General features: G+C 42.7%; 1 long non-coding RNA gene across 1 annotated transcript; it reads left to right on the top strand.

Moving 5' to 3' along the window:
* Positions 1-741: 741 nt before the first annotated feature.
* On the top strand, positions 742-4,463 carry LOC117098761. Its single transcript, XR_004443580.1, has 3 exons — positions 742-806; positions 1,305-1,338; positions 4,245-4,463. It is a non-coding gene; the product is annotated as an uncharacterized LOC117098761 (long non-coding RNA).
* The last annotated feature ends 3,619 nt before the right edge of the window (positions 4,464-8,082 follow it).

Genomic DNA, 8,082 nt, shown 5'->3' with positions numbered 1-8,082 from the left:
TCCTTATTTACTAGGTGAATACATTTGAGCAGATGGCAGGAACTCAATGCCTCAGTTTCCTCATCTATAAAATGAAGCTACTTTTCTATACCCCATGGAAATGTCATGAAGACTTAATGAAGTTATAAATGCAAAGTATTTGCAACAGAAATTACAGCAGGTTATTTTTTCAGTACTTAAAATGTGCCAATAACTGTTCTGTGCATTTCACACATATTACTTATTTTAATTCTCATATGATATGAAAGAACTGAGAGGTTAACTGATGTACCTAAGGTAGCACTAGGACCCTGAGCCAACGCTGTTGATCACTGTTCACCTAAGCTTTGATCAGCATTGGCCATCATTTGTGTTTTACTGTCACTTCATCCTTTCTCTCAATAAATGCTAGCTTGTACTCTTTGCTCTCCTTCCTACCTTGGCTATAGGTATGACTGCATGTACTACCTCTCTACTGAGTTCCCAGAACTCGGAGATCAACCTTGTTTGATTTCATGGTACTTTGTCTGTCAAGCGTTCTATGGCCTTTGCATTTAACAGATGCTGTTCATATGCTGGGTGATAAATGAAATGATTCTCCCTTATTTAATGGAGCCATGCTGTATGGACAGTGGACTGTGGATCTGTGCTAAGGCTCCAATTTCTTTAGAGCACTGTATTAAAACCTTTCCTTGGTCAACTTTTTTCTTTTTCTTTATCTCATTTGTTGATCTATTATTTATTTATAGGCAGAATGGCATGTTGAAAAACATCAGGGCTGTACTTGAATTATCCAGTCCTCAGGCCTACAGAGGGTGTTAGCTTGGGTAACTCACCTAACCTCTCTGGACTTTGGTTTTCTCATCTGTGATGTAAGCAAAAGAAAACCGGTTTTTGAAGACTCATCAATGACATCAAGAAAGCTAATTATCTGGGGAACCTTTGGGGATGAATACTTTTCACATTTACTTGTCAATCTGCAAAATGCCCAAGGAGGAAATATGTGGTTTATTCTAACAAACCACTACAGTTCTTGTCAGTGACTGCCTCTCTTATTTCTCCTGGTTTGGGTTTGTTTATTTCAGTTCCTGGTAAGCCCGAGACTTCCATCTTTCACTGAATTATCTTTCATTGAAGTCGGAATGTAGTGAATCAGGTGTGGGTGGAGAAGCGCTTAATGTCTTTATCCTTATCTTCGGTTACTTGAGCTATTTTAAAAATTATCTTTGTTTTTTTTTTACTTTGCTTGAAGCATTTTTCATTCTTTTTTTTAATTTTTTCTCTTTTCTTTTCTTTGCTGCCCTTTCTTCTCTGGCGTCTATCAGGCTCTCTCAACAGCTTCAAATGGAAAACTTTGAAGTTAGTGAGCTTAAAAGAAGAACTGAAAACTCAGACCGATGCCCCTAAGTCCCGTGGGCAGCCTAGCCACAGTAACTTGGTGGAACTCATTAGCGCAGGCCGTTCTGAACAGCGCCACAGAGGACGGAGAGGCAGGGGTTCCTGGCTTTGAGCCTCTGGAGCGCCTGCGCCTTCGCAGGGCTGCACAGGGCTCGGGGAGCTGCGGCCACGGCTCCCGCGCTCTCTTGCTCGCTCGCTCGCAGGGTGTGGGCAGCCCGGCGGGGACCCGGCTCTGCCCGCAGCCCATTGTGCAGCTGGCGCGGCCGCGCAAATGACATCTGAGCCTCCTTTCAAGTCCCCGGCTGCTTTCAAAAGGGGGCTTTGAAAGGGTGGGCTCCCCTGACTCCGCACTGGAGAACGGAACTCGGCTTTTTCAGGGAGGATGACCTGGCACACGTGCCTGCCTCTGTGGCTCGCGCCTGCGTTTATGCGAGAATGAAAGGCAGACTTTGTCTGGTGGGTGTTCGTGCACACGGTTTCCATCCCTTTATTTACAGAAGAAGTGTTCCGACTCCTGGAGTTCTCACTGGCCATTGGGAGATGAATGGGCTATTTGAAGTGAGAGCATTGAAGGTGTTTTGTTGGAATATATATGTGTGTGTGTGTGTGCGTGCGTGTGTATATATATATGTATATAATTTCCTCCCTCGCTTTCAAAACTCTGTGATAATTATTTTACTTAGGGAACGGATTGGGGTGAGGAAGAACATAAGAATACATGTAGAATTGAACAGGATGGTTCCAACCCCGTTGGAGGTTTGGAAATCCCATTTCTATTAGAAAAGGGAGAGAGTCACAGCCACCAAACCTTTCTTTTTCTCCTTTGGCCCGGGGATTTTTGGTCCCTATAGGAAAGGAGGTAGGAAGATTCAATGGTGAGAACGCAGACTCTGTAACTACACAACTGGGGTATGGATTTTCTGCAGTCATTTAAAGTTGTAAATGTGTCCAGCACATAGCAACAACCCTCCTGCCCTTTCCCTCAAGGATGCAGCGCGAGAGGGTGGACCTTAGCCTTTGTATTTTGTGCTTCCTCTGACTCCTGTTTTTGTTTTTTAAATCACATCATTGATTTATGATTGACATATTAGAAGCTGTACATATATAACGTATATCAGTGGTCCCCAACCTTTGTGGCACCAGGGACTGGTTTTGGGGAAGACAATTTTTCCATGGACTGGGGGAAGGGAAGGGGATGGTTCTGGGGATGATTCAAGCACATTGCATTTATTGTGCACTTTATTTCTATTATTATGACATTGTAATATTTAATGAAATAATTATACAACTCACCATAATGTAGAATCAACGGGAGCCTAAGCTTGTTTTCCTGCAACTAGACGGTCCCATCTGGAGGTGGTAGGAGACAGTGACAGATCATCAGGCATTAGATTCTCATAAGGAGTGCACAACCTAGATCCCTCCATGTGCAGTTTATAATAGGGTTCATGCTCTTATGAGAATCTAATGCCGCAGCTGATCTGACAGGAGACAGAGCTCAGGTGGTAATGCAAGCAATGGAGAGTGACTGTAAATATAGATGGAGTTTCACTTGCTCGCTGGCCATTCACCTCCTGCTATACGGCCTGGTTCCCAGCAGGCCACAGACCAGTACCAGTTTGTGGTGGGGGTTGGGGAACCGCTGATGTGTGTGACTCGATGACTTTGGGATAAATATATAGGTGTGAAACCACCACCACCATCAATGGCATACAGATATCCATTACCTCCCAAAATTTTCTCCCACCCTTTTATTATTATTTGTGGTATGAAAACTTAGCATAATATCCACTCTCTTAGTAAAGTTTAAATATATAATACAATATTGTTAGTTAGAGGATCTTATAATTTTCAGCAACATGGAGGGACCTGGAGGGCATTATGCTAAGTGAAATAAGCTTCTGAATCCTGTTTGAGTCACCCCTTCCTTGCACAAAGGCTGAGTTTCTAACAGTTCACAGATCTCCAGTGCTTTCCTTCACACTGGCTGTCATTTGTGGAGCTCGTCTTTGTTATACCCATCTTCATATTCTTACAGTAATATTCTTACATACTTTGATAAACCCAACTTTTTGAAAGTCACCCCTGTCATATTGAGCAGCTTCTGTTTTAGGAGCATGGTTCTGCCCATAGGACATCCATAGCCATTCAGCACTGCACTGGGTTAGAGAGAAAATGCCGGTACTCTGCTCCATGATGACTTATTTGGAAGGATGATTACTTATTCAAGGCTTCATAGGAGGATTATCAATGAGTCAGTATGATCCTGGAAAAGCATATTGACATAAACTTTCCCAGACAGGGAGTATAGATTTAATGCGACAGTCCTTGAGAGAGGTCTTAATATTCCTTTCTTACAAAAAAGTAGGATTTAAGGATCTCTATGAATTCTCAAGGCAGCACAGAAAGTAGTGAAGCCAGAATACAAGACATAGGTTTCTGACTTTAAGAGGATGCTGTTTCCACAATACCATACATGGTGAGTTTTCATCCTCTGCATATCCACTCCTTTTCCTCTCTGTTCCTGTTTAGAACTCTATATCTTGATTCCTTACCTCAAACTTTTATGCCTGGAATCCTTATCAGGCTGTGACAGGCATTCTTGGGCAGACAGCCCACTGGGCACCCTGCGATAAATAGTAGAGTTTCCATTCTCACAAACAGGCCATGTTGTATACCAAAACCCTTTTCCCTTTAGCAGGAGGAAACTGTTAATTATAGTCGCTCATGGGCCCCGTGTTCCAAAAAGACCCAGTGCATATCTTTGTGTCTGGCCCAGCCCAGCAGAGAAAGGCTAAATTGTGTTGGAAAGCCTTACAAGGGGAAATTTAATTGAGGCATAAAATGTATACCTTTGATCTTCCCAGGACCTGTAGTTCTCCCATTACCTGCATCCTGTTCCTGATGACACAAGTTGGAATAAAGCCTGCAGTGAGACCTGTGCCAAAGGCACCAAGCAGGATGTTATACTGCTACCCTCCCCTCCTTTTCACCAGGACTAATGCTCTGCCTGTGTATATTTATCAGTGGGATACATTTGAAGCGGCCTCAGACTTGATCTCTGCATTCATTTTCCTGTCCTATAAAACAAGCCTGTGTCCTCAGCTTTCAAATACCTCTGTGAGATTTTCTACTCTTCCCTTCTAAAACTGTACATACTGTCCCAACATGCACCCCCAGTATAATTCTCTAATACCTATCCCAGACTCCAGCCTCAACTGCTTGACTCACTGATTTAACAGCTGGAGTTCAGTGTTTTAAAATATGTCTCTTTTACTCATTCACTCATTCATTCACTTACTTTGTCCTTCACTCATTTACCTATGCATTTCTTCAATCATTCACTCATCAATTTGTCCAATTTTTAGTCTTCAGTTGATTAGACCAAAGAGATTAGAATTACTCTGGAAATATAAGGCTGGAGAGGGCTGAAACAGTGGTCTTTCTGCAAAACCCTGAGAAGTGTTCATCCAGGGGTGGTGTGAAGTTCCAACATACTGTAATCTCAAAGTCGGCTTAGCACAGTACAATAAAGTTAGATTTGGGAGTGAAAGAAAGACCTGTGTTTGAATCTCAGCATTGTTACTTAGCAACATATGACCTTGGGCAATATATATGACTGTTGTGAGCCTTGCTGTTTTCATTTATAAGAGGGAGGTGCTAATGTCTATCTTGCAGAATAATCTTGGGAAAAGGGGTAATGTGTGCAAGTACTTAGCATGGGGCCTGGTACACCATTGCTATGGTTGGCATTGTCATTATTAAGACTGCTACAGCTGTTCATTCGTGAAGGGAAAAGTTGCTAGAGACCCATCTGGATAGCAGATGAGGTCCTCCATCCTCTGGGAAATCACAGATACTCTGATGCTCTTATGAGCTAAAACCTGGAAAATGGGCTTTTCTTGAGGTAGCCTTAAGCAGGAACTGAAACTGCTGGTGCTTTCAGTTTCTCCTTTATCTGCCCCTGTAGGGGAGCTGGAAGGTCATGTCTACAGGACAGTGGGGGTGATATCTGGAAAGCGAGAAAAACAGGTGAGAGTGTGCATGATGGCAGCAACATATGACCAGGTCAGTATTGTCCCACTTCCTGCCCTCCATCGTGGGATGCAGTCCCTACTTAAACAGTTTTATTCATTGATCATTCACTCATCTATCTGTTTGTATCATATTTATGTTTGACCTTCTAAGCTCTGGGCAAGCTACTGGGGGGCCTGGACAGGTTTGCCCTAAGTTATCCCCTTTCTGTCACTGTATTTCTTAGTTTTAAATATCATTATTATATTAGTCCGTTTTCACGCAGTTGATAAAAACATACCCAAGACTGGATAATCTACCAAAAGAAGAGGTTTAATTGGATATACAGTTCCATGTGGCTGGGAAAGCCTCGCAATCATGGTGGAAGGCAAGGAGAAGCAAGTCACATCTTACATGCATGGCAGCAAGCAAAGAGAGCTTGTGCAGGAAAACTCCCCTGATAATAACCATCAGATCTCATGAGACTTACTTACTATTATGAAAACAGCATGGGAAAGACCTGCCGCCATGATTCAATTACCTCCCACTGGGTCCCTCCCACCACATGTGGGAATTATGGAAGCTACAATTCAAGATGAAATGTGGCTGGGGACACAGCCAAACCATATCAATGATGATGATGATGACTTTTTAGACAGAGTCTCATTGTCACCCAGGCTGGAGTGCAGTGGTTGGTGCAATCTCAGCTCACTTCACACTCTGCCTCCCAGGCTCAAGTAATTTTCCCATCACAGCCTCCCAAGTAGCTGCAACCACAGACACATGCCACCACAAATTTTTTTTTTTTTTTTTTTTTTCTGGTAGAAATGAGGTTTCACCATATTGTGTAGGTTGGTCTTGAACTCTTGAACTCAAGCAATCTGCCTGCCTCAGCCTCCCAAAGTGCTGGGATTACAGGCATGAGCCACTGCTTCCAGCCTAATGTTTTAGAATTATCTCTTTTTTTCTTCTCTGAAGAAGCTCTCCTCTATTCAGGTATATCCTTCGAGGAAATCCAATTTGTAAAATAGATAAGGAGTTTGCTATAGTTGAAGTGAAAGCTGAACTCATGAAGCCTGCCTATTCAGGCTCTTCTAGTTCTGTTGCCCTCCCCTGTGCAGCCTTCCAGGGATTCTTAATTCCTCCCTCTAGTACAGAAATTAAATAATTGAAGACATCACGAGGCTGTTAACAATGCACAAGGCAACCCAGTTTCATCAGAAGGCTGAAATATCAACTGTTTGCACCAACATGTTCAACAGCAGGGATTGGTAAATTTATCAGCTACACAAACGGGTCAGTTTTGATGGAAAGAGAGTGGGGTGTGGGATATGGGATGCAGGAGGCATAAGGAAGGCAGGGGGAAGTATGCTGTCACACCTCTTGTCTTACTGAATTGTCAGACAATCCTGTGATTTTTAGGAAAGTATCATCACCACCAGCAGTGTTCTCACTTTATGGATTAGCAAACTGCAGCTCAGAGAAGTCACCCAGCTGAGAGGTGGCCAGGCTGAAATTTGCATTCTGGTCTTTGAACTCTTCCTCCCATAAACACTGCAGGGCTTTGCATGCCTCCCTGCTCTCCTCCATGAATGTTGTATCAGCTATCTTTCCTCTCCAAGTATGGGAGGAGGCATGACCCTAAGAATGTGCTCCCTGCCTATCAAAATGGCCACTTCCCCTTCCCTTCCTGCTCGTTATCCCCTTATCTTCATCTGCGACTGACAGATTAGTTAGTGTGTGTTTCAGGAAGATAAATGTCTCTCAGATCTGACAGAGCTGCCTCATCTTGGGAGGAAAGCTTACAATGTCCTTACTAGATCTAATCAGACAGGAAGATCCGAAGAGTGTGACCTTCCTCTTCCCTCAGCCTTCAAGGGTGAGGTTACAAAAGGTAGAGCCAACTGTGACTGAGGAGGGAGCTTCCAGAACCAGGGCCAATCACCTCCTTAGCCACCTGCAACTTGGAGTCAGGCAAGCTGGGATTTATTATCTGAGGCTGCTTTCCTTATCTTTCCCTCATAACCCTCCTTTCAAGTAAAAAAATAATCTGTGCAAAAGGAGAGGAAAATGATGGTTTACCAGCAGTCAGTGAGAAGGTTAGCTAGCCCATCTAATGAGTGTTAACTTACACTGTGCCATAGGGAACTTCCCATTTAGACTTGGAAGTGCATGAAAATCTCCAAAGAAAAGGAACCACAGATGATGGAATCTCTCCTTGTCATTTGAGCAGTATTTTGCAGTTAAAAAAAAAAAAAAACTTCACTGTACATTATCTCATTTGATCCTCACAATAATTCTCTCAAGCAATACAGAGATTTTCAGTCCCATTTTACAGAGGGAGAAACTGAGGCTTATAGCGACAATATGACTTGTCTAAAATCACATCACCATAAAGTGGCAGAACCAAAACTTAAATCCAGCTCTTCTGACTCAGATGTAGGAATATTACTAGACTCATCAGTGCTCAATTTTAGGAGAGTAATCACCTCTGTGCTCCTGAGATTTACATTTGCTAAGGATGGAGTTTTGGGGTTAAGTTTCTTGTAGGTTTCTTTAGTGAATTTAATAGAAATTTAATAGAACTAAAATTTAATAGAACATGACGTGGCATTTTTGAAGGAATTAAAGGTGTTTGTTTTTTGTTTTTTGTTTTTTTTGCAAACTAACCACCTCATCTCCAACATGTTG

This window comes from Trachypithecus francoisi, unplaced genomic scaffold (genome assembly GCF_009764315.1).
Source record: "Trachypithecus francoisi isolate TF-2019V2 unplaced genomic scaffold, Tfra_2.0 Lachesis_group16, whole genome shotgun sequence".
Lineage (NCBI taxonomy): Eukaryota > Metazoa > Chordata > Mammalia > Primates > Cercopithecidae > Trachypithecus > Trachypithecus francoisi.
This window is presented reverse-complemented; position numbering and strand designations above follow the sequence as displayed.